Source organism: Anoplolepis gracilipes, chromosome 17, assembly GCF_047496725.1.
Source record: "Anoplolepis gracilipes chromosome 17, ASM4749672v1, whole genome shotgun sequence".
NCBI classification, from domain to species: Eukaryota; Metazoa; Arthropoda; class Insecta; order Hymenoptera; family Formicidae; genus Anoplolepis; species Anoplolepis gracilipes.
Genome location: NC_132986.1, coordinates 3,273,142 through 3,293,214, shown reverse-complemented (window position 1 = coordinate 3,293,214; position 20,073 = coordinate 3,273,142). Strand labels below are relative to the sequence as shown.

Here is a 20,073-nt window from a genome sequence, read left to right as displayed (position 1 = left end):
GGGAGCGAGAGGAACGGGAAAGAGGGAGGTGGAGTAGGGGAGAGAGGGTGGGTCGTGAGAGAGAGAGAGGGAATCAGCATGTAAGGGTCGCAAAATGGCCAGGTTCGCGGAGGAGGAAAATGGGGCAAAGAGGTGAGTGGGTTTATAAGGAGGCATTATGTGTATATTTTGTAAATATTGTATAGTGATAATAGTTTAATGTTGTATTTTTGAGAGGTGATGAGGAGTTTGTGAGGGGTTTGGTGGTCCCCCTGAAAACACCCCGGCAACCCTTAGGGGAGTCCGGAATAAACCTACTACTACTACTATATATATATGTATATATACAGGGTGGGGCATTTATATTGAGACACCTAAATATCTAAAAAATAAAGGAAGATAGAAAGAAATGTTTCAGGCAAAAGTTGTTTGGTTTCGTGGAGGTCATAAGATGGTACCATTGGTCTGACCTTGAAGAGTCACATGAAAGTCACGTGAAGGTCATTTTAAATTTCTTAAATAGAATGCCCTATATATTTTTGCATATTCTTGTAGCTTATCTCGAGAGCTTTCCAAAATACTATAATCAAATGTTTTTTCATTGCGTACTTTTCGAGTTATAAGGCTTCAAACTTGCAATATTTTGACATAAAATACAAGATATCTCGTAAAATATTCATTTTTCCATTATCTTACCCTAATACTCTCTCTCTTTCTCTCTCTCCCTCTCCCTCTCCCCTCCCCTTCCCCTCCCTCTCCCCCTCCCGCGGTAAAAAACATATATAATATGCATAATAAAAATTACTTATATATTAATTTTATTTTATTACTTATATAAATTTATTTATTTATTTTGTTTTAATAAAAAAACGACACTATTTTATTACTATTTTTAATTTCTATTATTTATTTAAAAGGAAAATTAATTAATAACAAAATTTCATATTAAATATACGCGCTACTTTTTTCTTAGTTAATGTTTTTATTTCAGCCATTCACAATCACGGTATATATATGATGTATAGGAGTATGTATTCAGTTCGTTCAGTTTATGTTAGTCACTTGCATTGAAGTGTCCACGTGATCCACGTCCACATTGCTATAATCATTGTTTCTCCCTTGTGTTATTGTTTATTTAAGCAAAAATAATAAAAGGTAAACATTCATATAATCACATAATCTGTATTATTTAATAATCACTATATTTATATATTGGCGAACAACATCATGTATGTACACTCGTTGTCAGAATGAATATCTAACACAGTGAATTTATGCATATAACAGAACATGGAAGCACTTTTCATATATGCAAAATATATAAATGTGCCAATATATACGTAAATTCGTGTGAAAGCTTTCCTGTCGCCAAATGTCCATCTTATTATTGTATAATTTTCTAGGTTATATGTTCCACATATATTTTGCATAATAAATAAAATTCTAAATTACAGAAAAAATTTATAAAAAATTGTCTAATATGTAATATTTGTGTGTAAACGAAATATTTTTATAATGCTTCTGTAGTTTTAAATCAAACTAAACATTAAATTTATTAACCGCACATGAAGAAGATAAATTTATAAAATTATTTTAATAACAATAACTATATAACTATATTTACTATATAATTATTACAATTACTATATAACAATAACTTAACAATAAATTAAATACATAAATTATCAATATTTCAATGTCCATAATTAAATTTAGTGCGATGGCACTTTTAATATATGACGTGCCTGAGCGCACGAAGTTTTGTCATACTAATTGGTCAACTTTAAACTCTTACCATTTGAAAACTTGCAGTCTCGACATTTTGGTATTAGGATTTTCGTCTTCAAATGACATCAGGAATCCACCATTAACAGGTGATTCGGTAGGTTTGGGACACCCTGTATATTCAATTTTTAATTGAGTTTAGCATAACGTAAGATTTTTGCATGTTTTCATTTAACAATTAAAATATTGTAAAAAAATATATATGTTTATAAGAGAGCTTATTTAAAAATTATTTCTATCTAGGATTTGATACAAGATAAAGCTATTGACTATTTCTAAAATATATTCTGAATATTCTGGATATAAATATTATATATATATTTTGTAAAAAATAGAGTGTGTTTAGATGTATTAAATTTATAGAAATGTATTTCGTCGTACTATGGGAGGAATGGTCTGCAACAATACCAGCTTCATGGTTAATGTTAGACTCTTCAGAATTCAAATGGCCACGAAAATAGAAAAACCCTAGCATCGAATAAAAAAAAAAAAAACACTGCCTAAGAAAGATTGAGACGTTATTCACTATAAAAAATATTTAGGACCTTTTGGTAAATATTATGATATATATTATCTATAATATATGTATTGCATATACATATGTAAAGTATATTAATTGCATATACATATATATTTTACTCATCTCATTTCTCATTTTTCTAGGTACGTATAAACAAGCCAGAAATGTTGAAATTCAAGCAACAAATATATCTATTAAAAATGAAGAAACGTTATCTAACGTAATAAATAAAATACATAACGCATCCTCACAAAAAAGGACAATAACAAAACTATCTCGTTTCTGTACTTCTGGTTCATTCAAGGATGAAAATACAGATTCAGGTAAACATACAATTTTTTTTATTATAAAAATATATTATTATGTTATATATATTTTGCAAAAAAATATAACAAAATACATAAATATTTAAAAAATGTTTGTTATTTTTATTTTTTTATTATATATATTTTGGTTGTGTTCCAAAACGTACTCTCAGAGAAAAATTTTATTCAAAATATATTACACGTAACATACTACATATTATATGTATATCGAGTAAAATTTATATGTATTTTTCTTAAATAGGTAATATCGTTAAGAAAAAAACAGATAAAAATTTATTAGATAAGAAAATATTATCCTATAAAAAGAACACATCAGTATCGTCTAAAGTGCAAATAATAGCCCAGATAGCACAAAGAATCAAAAAAAATTCTTTTTAGATTCCCAACTTTATTAAATGAATTCATTTTCTATCCCATTTCTGGTCTAAAATCGTTCTTAAGAGTTCAAAAAGAATTCGTTTTTATGTCACCAATCCTGAGCTCTTTATTGGATATAAAAGTAATTCATTTTGTACTCCATAAGAATTCGCAATGCGTATCTAAACAGTTTTTATGTGGTATTGTAAAAGAATTCTTTTAGACGTAATTTTGTTTTTTTTTAGAAGTTTAAAAGTTGCTCTCAGATAGGGTTACAAAAGATTTGTATATTATTCAATTTTTATTGTAAAAATATATTACTTTTATCAAATAGCATAAAGAAAATTTACATTAAAAAGAATTTACATAATGTTATATAAAAAAAATTATTTTATGAACGTAAATTTATATCTTTTCATCTAGATTTACTTTTAATAAATAAAGATATGTTAACTTTTCTTTTTCTCTTCAGCAAAAACGTGTATTATTTTATTCTATCGTGTATTATCACATACATATATACTCTATTGTCTTAAAATATTTGCTTCAATATCATGTACTTTATACAAGAAAAATATTACTCTACATGTCCGTATCACATCTGACAACATCTTATCTCTCTAAAGCATAGCATTAATATGCTACATATTTATTTTTAAATATAAATATATTAACTTTCTTTCTAAGAAATAATAATAAAAAAGTAACTATAATACACGTATATTTTAAGACAATAGGTTTCTTCAACTAAAACTTGCATTTATTTGCTTCTTTATCATGCATCAACACATATAAAAATTTACTTTATAAATTTAAATATTTCTGACAAAGCAAGAATTTTATTTAAACTTAAATATATCTATTATGAAAAATCTCTCAATTATAATAAATCTTAAAATATTTTGGCTATTATGGACTTCTGCATTTGTGTATTTTATAAAATTTTATATATATCACTATATCATATAACTATCTAAAAATACACGTTTAAAGATCTATATAATGTGTTCTTTTTATAAAGAACGTTACTTCTGAGCATACTTTTTAAAAAATAAAACTATAATGTAGAATTTGTGATATTAAAAGAATATTTTGCTCTATTGCCTTAAAATATATACTTCAATATCATATATCATAATGTACTTTACGCAAGAAAAATAATACTCTTATGCATATATCCATATTGCACCTGACATCTTGTCTCTTGCAGATCTGTAATCTGTAATATGTTACCCCATAAATCGAACAATCAATTTCTTTCCATTGACGATGGTTCCTAAATAAAATAAAAGAAATCTTGTTTAATGTTATTAATAGTATTAGTTTCGTCATTAAAATAATATATCGTCATTACAATAAATCATACCGTTATAAAATAATTTATTTTCGATTTTTTAATCGGTCACTAGCATATTGCAACCACTTCTTTATTATTATCTCTACGTGACTCTTAGGCACGTTCTTTATTTTTGAAATGGTTTCTGCAAAAAATAATTGTGTAATTAGATATATAGATTTCAAAAGAAAGTTTAACATTTAGTTACTTAAAAACTAGAAAAATTAAATATAAGCTATTAATTCACCAACAACAAGTTGAGAAATTAGAGTATCTCGAAATTTCCGTGTATTTTTTTGGCCAGATCAGGAATACTGCAACGCCAACTCATTCGACATTAAAAAATTCAATGTAGCTCTGGTAAATTTGCCTAAATCGGATCCTCCTATCATTTTTATTTCGCGAATCTATTAAAAGAAATAAATGGATCATTATAATTTGAGCACATAGTTCGAGCTTGTAAAGAAAAATATATGATAATGAACTTATGTATAGTTTTTGTATTTCCAAGAATGTGACAAGATTTTCTTAAAATTCATTAAATTCTTGGACAGTTTTTAAAGGGAAATCGGTAACAGATTTTCTTCTTCATTTATCAGCGTTTCTGTGCTACGGTCTTTAATCAAATTAATAATATGATTCAACTTCGTATTAACCCATACAGCACAGAAAGGCTAAAAGACATCTTAAAGATATCTAAAAAACAATGAGATGTCTTTAAGTCATGTTTAAGTCATCTTTTGGGGACATGTGCCCTCTGGGAAGATGCTTATAATATGTTATAAATTGTTGTTCGGTCATTGGTTCTGAAATATATGTATATATATATATATATATATATATATATATATATATATATATATATGTATATATATTAATTTTGATTTTCTTTTAATTTGTTTGCTTATTCAATATATGCATTTGATTTGAAAAAGTGAATTGATTATAGGATAAAAGATATATAATTGTAAACAAATACTAAATTTTATATACATATATATATAATATACAGGGTGCTCCGAAAATGCCGGTAAATATTTTAATAAGCGAAAAAATTAAAAGGAAATCAGAATCAAATATATATGTATAATAAAAAAACATAAAAATTTTTTAAGCAGACTTACGTGTTCTATTTTCAGTTCTGCATTCTTTTGAAGGTTCAAGTAAACTTTCTTTATCTTGGTTTCTCTTATAATAAACGTTTGGAACTTTTACAATAGATGTTTCTTTCTCTGATTGTAGAATTGCTAGAAAAATGAAAAAATTAATATACAGGGTGTCCCAGAACAACCTTCCGTCCGTAAAATGACGTATTTCTGACACAATTCTAAGACAATTTTTCCTTTACCAAAATTTGATTTAAAGCGTAGTTTTTGAGTTATAAGCAAAAATAGTTAGCAAATCACACGTCGAGTATAGAAGGCAGGCAGGAGCGGCGCGGCGCACCGCGGGCGCAGCTGACCGTCCGACGAGTGATTACCGCCGTATGAGTCGCTAACTATTTTATCTTATAACATAAAATTATGCTTTAAATAAAATTTTGGTAAAGAAGAAAATGTCATATAAATACGTCAGGAATAAGTGTTCCTTAGACATGATTATTAGAGTTCTTTTAGATAATAATTACCCATTAAAACTGATTTTTAATGTTATTCGGTCGCGATTAAAATATATAATTAACAACAAAATCCTCACAAATGACACATCAAAGGACGTGAAACCGGTTTATTTCACGATACCTTATATACAAGGTTTAACTGAAAAATTTAACAGTATAACGAAAAATTCAAGAATGAAACTTGCTCACCATAGTCTCAACAAAATGAATAAATTAATTAGAGCCCACAAAGATAATATTCCAACAGAATTAAGAACTAATGTCATATATAAAATTAAGTGTAGCCATTGTGATACCTCATATGTTGGCCAAACTTCCCGTAAGCTAAAAACTAGAATTACTGAGCATAAAAGACATATACATCATAATACTAATAAGATTATCGAAAGAGCTCCGAATTAATAGATATAAATAAGTAAGTAAGAAAGAGGCAATAGGAGCGAGGAGATGTGAATCAAAATTATAAGTTTTTTATATAGGTGATGTGTCGCAGGTATATTGACATAAAGTACATTAGTAACATTCTATAGAATGACGGAAATTATAATAAAAATCTGATAAAAATCTGAACGTTTCAATTCATGTTTTGAATCCTCTTCAGCATATTATATAAAATAAATAAATGAATTATAAATAGATAAAAACGAAATTAATGAGAAAACATCGTATAATAAAGGCGTAAGCAATGTGTGAACTAAAAATCGTGATCGTGTTCGCATGATTAAATGGATCAATGCCTTAGAACTGCTGTACATATTTGTCGCATGTTAGTTGTATAAATTACATATATATAAAACGATCCAACTTGTTCGGCTCTTTTATTGTACGGCTTGCATAATAATCCCGCGAGGCAATTCTCCGAGGTTTCCAGACCGAGAGAGGTATGCAGTTAGATTGAGGGATTAAGTCTGTATTAATAAAATGAGTATAATAAATACCTGTTTGTAATAAAGTTATTTACAGCTAGTTTGTGTATAATGGTGGTGACTCAGAAAAAGCTTACAGGATATGCATTCCGTTTGTGTGTTGTTGAATCTATGGTATATATATATCGCGCAACTGATGTTTAACGTGTGGTTATGCCGATGGTACAGATGGTAATGAGTTCAAGGGCGAAAAATACATTTAAGATGGAAAGAGTTAGATAGGTGACATTAGATCTTAGGCAGTTTGTTTATTATATCATCGTAAATAGCTGGCAAACATTCTATATCTGTTTGTAAATTTATGCTATTTATTTGTCGTTTGATGTATAACATTTCAGATATCAGTCTTTTTGTGTAATAGGGCTCATTGTCTAGTATTTGTGCATTGTCCCAGTCAAAGTCATGATTATATGTTAGGCGGTGGTCAGTGATCACTGATTTGTTGTTATTGGGCTTCATTATGTTGGTCTTATGTTCTTTTATCCTAGTATTCAGCTTTCTGCCCGTTTGACCAATATAAGAGGCGTCGCAATTTAGACAATTAATTTTGTATACCACGTTTGTTTTCATGGAAATAGGGATAGGATCTTTGTGTGTCTTAATAAATTTGTTGTTTTTGTTTATACTGTAGTAGGCTAATCTGATGTCGACGTCTTTTAGAACATTCTCTAACAACAAACTTTTGGCACACCAATGGGCTCCCCACTCTCTCCGATCATCGCCGACATAGTCCTACAAGACATAGAGGAAAAAGCATTGACGTTATTGAATTTTACCCCGCCCATTTACTTCAGATACGTAGACGACATATTAATATCGGTACCTCCAAAATTTATTGGCGAGACATTGAAAATTTTTAATTCTTTCCATAACAGAGTACAGTTCACTGTGGAAAAAAATGACCACAACAAGATTAACTTTTTAGACCTCACACTCATTTTAACTAATAACCATCTAATATTTGACTGGTACCATAAGAACACGTTCTCGGGTAGATATCTCAATTTCCATTCCCAACAACCAAAAAAGAGGCACTGTAATAGGCTTAATTGATAGAGTATTCTTATTATCACATCCCATGTTCCATGAAAAGAATATCCAATTTATAATAAAGATTTTACTGGACAACTCCTATCCAACCGATTTTATATTCAAAATAATTAACAACCGTATAAATCATTTGCATAAAAGACATATACATCATAATACTAACACAACCTCGGTAATCACTAACCACAGAAGCGCATTTTACCATGATTTTAACTGGGATAACGTTAGAATCCTTGACGAGACTCCATTTTATACCAAGAGGCTTATCTCTGAGATGTTATTTATCAAAAGACAGAAGAACGGTCTAAACCTGCAGACTGACACCAAAAATTTACCAAGTGTCTATCATGATATCATTAATGCTCTTCCAAAAATATAGTGGTGGGAATAACATTATATAAACAGATAATTTGTATCATTTTTTGACACTATCCGAGCGACCTCCACAGCACAAGGAGTTGAGTCAACAAAGTACTATCAACCGTCACAAAATATTGTTAAAAGAGTGACTGTCCAACAGTTAGTGAATGGTGATTAATATATGTAGTTTTTCACTTATTTCAAGTCTAAACGTCACCAATTTTGCAGATTGCAACGATCATTGTTTTTCCACTAACAATATTACCAGGTAAGTGACTTCAATCTAATGTTGACTCCGCTCCCTGATAAAACATTAATACATACTCATCGGAGATGATTTTATGCAAGTTAAGTCGAAAACTTAGTTAAAATTTATGTATATATTATTGATGTTTTCATGTAAAAACTTTTTAGTATTATTTTTTAAATATCGCGCTGAAGAAGACTCAAATTTGAGCTCGAAACGTCCGCATTGTAATTGATTAGGTGTATTTTTATTTATAACTTTAAGTTTTAATTATTGTCAATAGTTGTAGCATTTTTGTTCATGCAACTTTATGTTTTTGTGTAACATAAATTGTCATAATAATAATTAGATACTGATATTTACTGTGACTTATGTATGATTAATTGTTATAAAAATATTTTATGATAATTTTTTTCAAAAATTCTGTAATTTCATTTATAATTTACACCTAACAATGTTTAATTTTTAATTTGTACAATTTTCGTTATTTATTACTCATTCCGATTATACATGACTCTTACCTGCTCTTTATTGCCGATTATATTATACATATATTAAAGTTAATTTATAGTAAATACATTAATTTATGTATTTTTTGTTTTGACTTTAAAATATATTTTTTTCTTGTGGAAAAACCTTTTTAGACTTTTTATATCTTTCTTTTTCAGGATATGCAAGACTTTAATAATATTATATTATATTATATTGTAAATATATTTTTTTGTTTACAGTACATTTTTAAAGTATTAAATACACACACACACACACACACTCACTCACTCACTCACTCACTCACACGCACTCACACGCACGCACACGCACGCACGCACACGCACACACACACACACACGCACACGCACACACACACACACACACACGTATAATGTAACAAATATATATATAAGCATATACAAATTTATAAAAAATAATATTTTATATATATACAATATATATATATATATCGATCCGAAAATTGCAATTTCCACCCATGTTAAACATATAAATATTAATTAAACATATTAATATGTACCATATTATGACTTCGAAATTTTCTTTAATTTTTAAATATCCTTGGCCAATCTTAAATTTATTTAACATAAAAAAATATTTATATTTTTTCTTCTGAAATTAATAAAAATCTAAATATCTATTGTATTTTTTTAAATATTGTTGCTTTTTCTTGTGTTACGTCCTGTCGGCTCCACGTTTTTCCTCCCACGAAAATGAAACAATAATCGTCCGATCGGTCACAAAAAAAACGGGTAGCACAATAAAAAAGAACCATTATTATCAAATAATATTTAGACATACTAAACACGATAACTAAATAAATACCAGAAGGGATCAATAGTAAAATCCTCTAGAACAACGAAACAGAACGAACACAACTGCATAATCTTAAGAAACAAATAATGCCGCCACTGTCGACTCCACATCTTTACCTCCTATAAAGATGAAGCAATAATCGCCCGACCAATCATAAAAGGATCGCGTGACGAAAAATGTTTTAAACATTGAAAACGATGTCCAAAGAAATGACCGGAAAAGATCGATAGCGAGATCCTCTAAATAAATAAATGGACAAACATAGCTGCATAATCTCAGGAGATAACCAAATGAAGAATCTCCAAATTTCCTAAGAAGCCATACAAAGCTCACCAATCAGCAACAATCAAAAATAAGGAGGAGAAGGATCTCACCAAACGACAGCTTTTCACACATCTAAATCTCAAAAGTATTCCAGCCCAAAATTGTTAACACGCCCTCAGAATTTACTATAAAAAGGGAATACTTGCGCACTACTCATCACTAATTTTGAATCAGTCAGTAGTGCAGCATTAATTTCATTCGGCATCATTAACTCTCGCTCAGTTATACTTTGATTTAGTACAGTCATTCATTAATTCATTCTAAAAAATTTCATCAAGAGCTCTGCATAAGCTCTAAAACAATTAGAGTCAGTGCGCAACGACGACCACCCGCCGAGCAAGAGCCACAGCCGAACCACAACCTGACCAGCAGCCGAACCACAACCTGACCAGCAGCCGAACAACGACTAAATCCGCCAAAGTAGTAAGTCTACTTTCCTTCTCTCTCTTTTGTTTTGGTATCGTTTCTTTCCCCTTTAGTCAAAACTGTTTTTTTATAAGTGCCTAAAATCGCGCCCACCCGCCGCTTCTCGCGACTCAGCCAAAACCGTAGATCGAACGAAACAACTGTGTGCGATAACAGCAATTCTGACTCTCCCTTTTCTTCCCCGCAGTGCCCGCGCTGCTCTACCCCGTTGAAAACGCTTTTCCCTTCAACACACTATTACCTTGAAATAGATTTTCCTTCCCCGTCATATTCCCCCGTATCCCTTTCACCTTCAGTCATCGACATATCCGATGACCCACCGCCGTCGTCTCCCCCAGTCTTTTTTGATTCCTCGTCCGTGATCCTCTCGGATCACTCATTAAACCACAACATAGAACTATCCGACTCCTCTCTTGAATACTCCCTTGCAGATCCCGATATTCTCCCATTCCCCTCTCTAGAATCAGAGCTTTCATCCATGTCTTCTTCCGCTCTCCTCAACCTAATAGACAGCGTTTTCGACGACTTCGAAATCGTAATATAACACTCATCACACTTTTTTCAAATTTTTATTATTTTCTAATAAATTATTGTATTAAAATCTAACCAGGATAAACTCTAGAGTCACACTCGTTCCCCTTCCCTTCTGGTTGATGACCTCCATACCAGTGTAACACCCGCGATCCACACACACACACACACATATACTCATACACAAATAAATTTAAGGCCGATACTAAAATTTTAAAATAATAATGTATAGCGTTAATTGAATAAATGTGAATCAAAATAATTAAATGATAGATGAATTTATTTAACTCCCTCAATCATCTCCGCATAAGATCACACTTGGTCCTGTCCCGTGTAAAAGAGATTCGATTCTCTTACCAAAAAGGGACCACCGAGAGAGCGTTCGCATAAACAAAGTAATTACGACACCCGTCGTTTACCTATTTTGCTAACTTTCAGCTCGCTCGACCAAGTCATTCGTCGATAAGACTTTTGACATCGGAACAGTTCCTGTTACGCCCTTCCTCTGACCCATCCTTTCCACGGGCCTGAACGTAACACTTGTGTATTAATAATTTTTGGTATATTTATTCTTATAGAACTTTAGGATCCTCATCTTTATTCAAAAGAACTTTTTTTGCTCTAATTGTTCAGGAGTGAGTAAGGCAGAAGGGAAAAGAGATTAAGTCACTTTTAGATAATAGACAAACTTTTTTTGCATTTTTATTATTCATACATACTAAATAAAAAGAAATATTTATCTTAAGGTGTCTATTTTGCCTCACTCTTTCTGTAGTTATATATGTCAATATAATGGTTTATTATTTTAAGCGAATGTTATTCTTTATCATATTTAATATTCTACCGTAGAGTCTATATTTTTTCTGCATATTTTAATAGCAACTCTTCAATATTTTTCATGCTACTTATGTTTCATTTTCTTTCGAATAGATTTAACAAATTATTCTTTCGTTGATTGCATATGAATCTTCTATGCATTTTCTCATTGATTTATTGGTTTTTTTCATTACAGTCGGACCTCTTATCCTACGATCCTCTTATGCTACGAAACCTCTTATCCTACAACAAAAAATCCTCTCATGCTACGACCGCGAAAGGGGAATTATATCCCCACTCTCAAATTTTTGTCGTAGGATCAGAGGTTTAAGGGGAAGATTCCAGACCGAAAATGTCGTAGGATAAGAGGTCCGACTGTAATATATTTGTTTTTGACACTTATGGATAAAAAGTTCTTTGTTTAAATTTATTTCTATTAATTTTGATCACGATTTATTTCATTAAAGATAAATTCAGAACAACCGTTTTGTCAACTGTCTGCGGTGATAATTTTACAGCAAACAAGTGTATTTGTTTAATTGTATGTATTTTCAATCATTATATACATTGTACAACACTATTTTATTTTTAATTCACAGGTCAGATTGCTGAGATAATTACAACGGACAAAGTTTGTATAATTACAAGTATTTTATTAATTTTATTTTTTATTTATTATATGCAATTATTTCATATATGTAATTATTTCCCGCTAGACTTGATACGCTAGACATTATTTTCTTCAATCACTTGCAAGCATATTAAATTATTTAATTCCATAATAAATTATTTAATTCTTATTTCTTTCAAGATTTTATTATATATTATTGAGTTTTAAGTAGACTAAAAAACTTGTTTTTTTTATTTAAACTTTTCTATTTCAAACTTATTTATTCTTCTTTGAGTTACTTTTTCATTTTGTTTATTTCTATCGTTTGTATTTTACTTTATCAATATGTTACGTTTGGCGAATAGACGTAGGCGCAAGCCTTATCATTCACTATCTGCAGTTCATCGTCGTCGTTTGGAAAAATTAGAAAAAGCTGCACGTAATGAATACGAGTCCTTACAACAGCAGAATTTAGATATTGATAATTCTAGAGCCGATTCAAATTTTGTTAACGAAGGTCAAATTCTTCCGGAATGTAGTCAGACTGAAGATGAAATTTTTGTATTTTCTGATGTATCAGCTGATGATGTGCAATTTGCTTATAATGAGATTAAGGCATTAAGTTCTTCAGACGTTGCTGAATCCATTTCAGATTATGATGATGTGGCTTCAGATATTGAGCCTCAAAATACTATTGATAGTTAGTAGTGTGTATATAAGGGTTCTAACTCAGGAGCTCGAGGGGGGTGCGGGGGTAGGGGGAACCGCGGGTACCGGGGGGGGGTGACGTCACGCAAGTCCGCGGCGCGGTTAGTAGGCGAGGGGTACGCAGAGAAGGGGAGAGGTCCGCAATACAGCTGTAGGTCCGCGGCGCGGTTGGTAGGCGAGGGGTACGCGGAGAGGGAAAGAGGTCCGCGACACAGCCGCAGGTCCGCGGCGTGGTTGGTAGGCGAGGGGAACGCAGAGAGGGGGAGAGGTCCGCGACACAGCCGTAGGTCCGCGGCGCGGTTGGTAGGCGAAAGATACGCAGAGAGGAGGAGAGATCCGCGACACAGCCGTAGGTCCGCGACGTGGTTGGTAGGCGAGGGGTTTGGGGAGAAGGGGAGAGGTCCACGACGCAGCCGGTAGACGAGGGGACAGCGGAGAGGACAGAGAAGTCCGCGGCGCGATTGGTAAGCGAGGGGTTTGCGGAAAAGGGAAAGAGGTCCGCGACGCAGCCGGTAGACGAAAGGATAGCGGAGAGGAAAGAGAGATTCGCGGCACCGCCGGTAGACGAGGGGTTTGCGGAGAGGGAAGAGAGGTTCGCGGCGTAACCGATGGGTCCACGAGTAGGGAGAGGGATAGAGAGAGAGACGGCGCAATAGACGTTCGCAACGCGGTAGAGAGAGACGGCGTGATAGACGTTCGCAACGCGGTAGAAAGAGACGGCGCGATAAACGTTCGCAACGCGGTAGAGAGAGACGGCGCGATAAGCGTTCGCAACGTGGTAGACGGAGACGAAGCGATAGACGCGTGGTATAGGATAGGATAAGGAGAGCGCTATGTGTATTGTACATAGCGTAGGACAAGGAGAGCGCGGGTGGTGGGAAAAGGAGAAGATAACAATATAATGTAATTAGTGTGAGAGAGAAAGAAGGAAGGTGAGGAGAAAGGATAGTGGGAGCGCGATAAGACGGAGGCTAAAGCGTAAGGGAGAAAATATATTTTTTTTAAGTTTTTATATATTAAATATTAATGTATTACATCTAATTATCTAATTATATCCTATTATATATATTAAATATTATCTAATTATATTTAATATGGAGGAAGAAGAATGGGATTGATGAAAAAGGCGCAAATAAGCAATATACGTATTTTATCATAAATATAATTTTTAATCAAAAAAGGTGTGTGTGTATACATATAAAGAGTGTGTGTGTGTTTTAAAATTAAAAATATAATAGAAAATTAAAAATTTAAAAATATAAAATATAATATAAAAATAAGAAAATATAATATAAAAAACGAAAATATAATATAAAAATAAAAAAATATAATATAAAAAATGAAAATCTAAAATCTAACGTTTAAAAAGATATAACTAAATATAAAAATATAAAAAACTAAAAATCCGTAGGAGAGAGGCGGAAGAGAACCTCGCGACGGCTGCTTCCGTAACCTCGCTGCTTCTGTAACAAAAAAAAATGAACATTTTTATTAGTACTTTAAAAAAAAATATTTAAAATTTGAGCATACTTACAATACGAGGGGCTCCTCTTCGAATAATCTGCGGAAGGAGAAGATATCCACGTACAAGTATGGGAAAAACCCGTCTAAAAGGCGAGCACGAGGGCCATCGTCCCACAAATTCTCATATTCCACATATTCGCGATAGAAAGTCCGCACGCGACGTACCTCTTTCATGTGCGCTATATTTATATATCCTGGAATGAGGTTGTAATAACATAGATATTCCTATAAAAGAAAAAAACATATAAATATATTATAAATAAAAAGCGTATAAAATAATAAAAATTACTTACATCACCAAGTGGGATATTGGTAATACTGTAAAAGAAAAAAGCGTATAAATATAAATATAAATATAAATATAAATATATTATAAATATATTATAAATAAAAAAGCGTATAAAATAATAATAAAAACTACTTACATCCTCGAATAGCACGTCCAGCAACGCTCGGAATAGGGCGCGAGCCAAACTCCTGACCCAGCAAAGTGAACGGCGATGGCGTCGCCTGCCCAATCCCTTCGGGAAGTCTCAGGCGGCGATAGCCCGTCTCGAACATAGCGTCGAGAAATGACATATTTGACATTTTTAACTTTAGAAAATGAACTTCACTTCATTGGATCACAGACAAACACTTTATGTCAGCTCCAGCTCCAGCTAGGTAACGTCTCGGTAAAAAAAAATAGGGTAGGGGATGTGCATGACATAAGAGTTAGCAATAAATACTTACTCTTCACAGCTGATAAAGAATTAAAAGCTGACGCGAACTGTCGCTCCAAACAGCATTCATACAGATAATTCTAATTGAATAGCATAAAAATATAAAATATGAAAATATACAATATAAAATAGAAAATATAAAAAGATAAAAAAATTAAAATAAGGGGGGAGAGAGAGAGAGCGCGCTACAGCGTCTTCTGAAAAAAAAATATCATTATTAACATCTTTAAAATTTTATAAAAATTATAAATACACACACAATTCATGCAGAATTTCTTCGTTTACCACATGCGTGTATTAATTGCGTGAGAGACAAGTCGCTTTCTTCTCTCTTCTAAAAAGTCTATCCTTCTTTCTCTTTTCATCTGTAGCAGCTTCTCTTTTCGGAAATGCTTCATTTCCGCAACAACAGGATCCTCAAATTGTAAAAGTTCTACTTTGGTATCCTCATTGATCACATCACATGAAAAGTCTATATCATCACGTATCTCGAAAAACAGTTTTAGCGATCTTGTATGAGTCTTTGGCAAACCAATTTCACGATTTCAGAAAAACTGCACCACAGAAGTCACAAAACCACCGAGGGCTTTGGAGCGTTCTCTCCACCGCATCTTATCGCGACACTTATACAATAATAGTTTTATTTTTCATGCATTAGTCTTCTTTCGTACAAAACGGACAAAAATTACACGGTATTAATTGATACAGCGGTCTTAGACATCCACCGCATTCATGTAAATCACGGATTTATTGATAAACTTCACTTTGATGTGTGCGCCCCACATCACTCCCAATCTGTGACCTCTCCAATAATCGCATGAAACACGATATACAGTGTTTAACAGAAATCCCAAGTTTATAATAAAAAGATATAATGCACAGTCATTTCATTTCATTATATGTACACGTACTTGTATATCATCTAACGTATGAATAATAGGTTCTACAACATCATTGAAATCACTAGAATTATCGTCAAGAACACTATCGTGTAAGGATTCTACATTCGAATCAGAATGCTCGGACGAAAAGTCCATCGAATCGGACGACTCGGCAAACTCGAACAAATCGGACGACTCGAACGAATCGGATGAAATGTTCATCAAGAGTGAATTAGGCGACTCGGATGAATCGGACGACTCGAACGAATCGGATGAAATGTCCATCAAGTCATCCATAAGCACAAAGTTTTTTTTTTATCAGATATAACAAAAAAAATGTCACAAGGATGATCGCAAACTCGCGTTTTCTTTATCAGATGCAACAAGATTGTCACAAGGATGGTCGCAAACTCTTTTATGGTACACGCTCCTCCCAAATATATATTTTAATCTCACATCTCTCATCTCCCTTTAACTCGAGTATCACGTCTCATCTCCCTCTAACTCAGGTATCACCTCTCATCTACATCAGCATTTTTCAACATCTTTAGCAGAATGAATGTAGATCCAACTATATACATCATACGTTTTATAAAGAATAGGCCAAGAAAGAAATAATAAAAATCAATAATAAAAACGGTAATTTATTTATTGCAAACATCATAGAGTAAATCATTTACAGCACATGTTAACAATTCACAATCTACGAGTGATTTGCCGTCAAATGCATCACTCTCACATATCACTTTTACCGCATCGTAAACGTCAGTGATATTGTTGCGTTGCAAAACGCTAACAAATTGTTTAAACTTTTCATTAACAATATATGTATTTTGACACAGCCAGAAATGCATATGATAGATACAATCTTCAAAATCGAATAAATGCACCAATGTTTGCGGATGCATATACAAAGAATTATTAGATAATGTTAATTTAACAATCTTGGAATCAGTTAATGTAATCATTTGGATAGATAGATCGCAGATCCATAATAGTTCACTTTCAGTCGATTGTACATGTCGTTCAATATCAGCACGTTTCTGCATCAATGAGTGCAAGGTAACGATAGGCAATACTATTTGAGTGTCTCGGTTATCACCAACAAGTAATTCCACATATGACATAGCTCCGATGCTTATTCCAATCTCCAAGTATTTGTATGATATCCGGGTTAGAGCATACCTTCTTCCCAAGATACGACCCGCGCGACGAGACTCGGATGAAATGCTACAAAATTTTAGAAAAATGTTATTAAAAATATAATATTTATATAAATATTAAAAATATTATTTAATACTAATATAAATAATAAAAATATTATTTAAAAAAATAAAACTTACTCTTTTTTTGGCAGAGTGTCCGTAATCGGGACGTAATAATTCATGTTGCTTCCTTTAGCGGAGACCACAAACGATTGACACGATACTAAATTATTTTAAGTATTAAAGCACAATTGAGCACTACACACTGCAATGTGAGGGGTTATTGTTCACAATTTAGCACTACAAATTGCAATGTGGAGGGAGTGATTGTTGATACAGCAAGCTTTTTTCTCCAAGCGCCTATATACAGCTGCTAATTAATAATTACATCCCCAAAGATTTTAGCCGAATGCGCTTAAAATTTTCCATGCGCTGAGGTACGACAACATTTTCTGATGAAATCACACCTGAATATTCTAAATATACGTGACAAATTATCAAAAAGTAACTCGCAGCTGCATGTAATTTGAAACTACAAATTATCCATGCGCTGACAAATCTTACTAAAATGTTTAAAGTGTGCGTGACAAACCGCAAAATTGTCAAGGTTAAATGACAACTATATGTAATTTGAAACCGTAAATCTTTCGAGCGCCGATATACGGCTGCTAATATTCGAAATATGACAAATCTTTGAGATGACGTGGCCCATAGGTGACAATCCAACTAGATATGACAAATCGCAAAATGCAGCTGCATGTAATTTGAAACTGCAAAACTTTCGAGCGCCGATGTGCAGCTGCTAATATATGAAATACAGCGCCGATGTGCAGCTGCTAATATTTGAAATACAGCAAAAAAATTTTTTCGACATAACGTCATCGTTAGATGACAAATCGCGAAATGTGTGATAGAAACGTCTATGAATCGCGATATAAAATCGCTGCAAAGAGGTGCACCTCCATTATTTTCGAGTCGTGCATCTTGTTCGGTCTGAAAATCATGACGGAGCAAATTGTGTAAGAGCAATCCACCTGGGTAAATTCAATGGAGGAGTACATTGCGTGGGAGGCGCAATGTAACGAATGTATCGAGTCGTTGGAAGAACAAAGTCGAATTAAACGACCACGATTATTGATCGGAAATCGACAATCGCTGATTGTTCGAAACGCGTGACTCAAAGGATTGAAAAATGTGTTGCGCAGGCGTTTCGTACACGCGGGTGCAGGATGCAGTTCGCAAGAAAATGGATTTATTTGGCGAGAGATCGATACGGCGTTCAAAGGTCGTATCTTGACTGGTGCGGTTATAAATTATAATCACATCGAACCTCATCAATTTTTGGAAGACGCGAGCGACATTGTGCCCGAGCACGTGCGAGCCGTTATGCAAAAAACACTGCAGTGTGAAAATGAATACAGTGCGAGTTTGTGGCGGGCGATAAGCGCGCCAATAAATCAATCAATACGCGAAACTTTAAACTCTTTCGTACATCCGATTTACGTGAGTGGTATGAGCGGCGAGTCGTCGAGCCCACCCTTGTATCTCTCGAAGAATTTCAGGAACGCGATAGCGGATGGGCATTATCGCGTATACTAAATTTGACTGTAAATATAAATAAATATAATTCTATGCATACCGGATGTTGCGTGCAATTACCGCAAAGATAATAATGAAACGAGCAGTGGTTAACGTGCAATCTCAAGACAATGCATGTTTTGCGTGGGCGGTGGTGGCTGCTCTGTATCCAGTTGAAAGAAACACAGACCGACAATCATCGTACACGTATTATACAACAGTACCGAATCTCCAAGATATTGAGTTTCCAGTCACTCTTAATCAAATTAAAAAATTTGAAATTTATAATGACATTTCAATCAATGTGTATACCATCGAAAATGAAAACATTATCCCGTTATGCCTTACGGAGCAAAAGAGGGACAAGCACGTCAACTTGCTCTATATGCAAGATGCGCGAGATATCGGACATTTCGCGTGGATCAAGAATTTATCCAGGCTCGGGAGTTCACAACTTAGCAAACACAAGGCTAAAAAATATATCTGCAATCGATATGTATATTTAATAAAACTGTCTAAAAATATTTAAAACAAGGATATACAAATTTTTACTTTTATTTTACAGATGCATGCACTATTTTCACTCGGACGAGAAACTACTGTCGCATTCAGTAGACTGTGAAAGATGAACGACTGCGCTATCCGGTTACCGAGCGATAAGGACAGGTGGCTCGCATTCGCCAACTACAACAGGAAGGAGCGGCTACCTTTCCTCGTGTATGCCGACCTGGAGTGCGTTTTGGTGAAAAAAGAAGAAAATTTTTATCAACATCACCAAGTATTTAGTATCGCTTATTATATACATTGCTTGTACGATAATTCGTTATCCGCGTGTCATTCTCGTTGCGAAGCCAATTGCGTTGTGTGGTTCGCCGACAAACTTAAAAATTTGGCGCAACGTGTAGAAAATATTTTAAC

General features: G+C 33.1%; 1 long non-coding RNA gene across 3 annotated transcripts; it reads left to right on the top strand.

The window, feature by feature from the left end:
* The first annotated feature begins 1,026 nt into the window (after window positions 1-1,026).
* Window positions 1,027-19,844, top strand: LOC140675153 (uncharacterized). Of its 3 annotated transcripts, none has more exons than XR_012048336.1 (5): window positions 1,027-1,134; window positions 1,792-1,861; window positions 2,128-2,315; window positions 2,428-2,607; window positions 19,721-19,844. It is a non-coding gene; the product is annotated as an uncharacterized lncRNA (long non-coding RNA). The 3 variants fall into 3 exon arrangements; XR_012048335.1 differs by lacking the exon at window positions 19,721-19,844 and adding an exon at window positions 4,178-5,103; XR_012048334.1 differs by lacking the exon at window positions 19,721-19,844 and adding an exon at window positions 2,852-3,588.
* The last annotated feature ends 229 nt before the right edge of the window (window positions 19,845-20,073 follow it).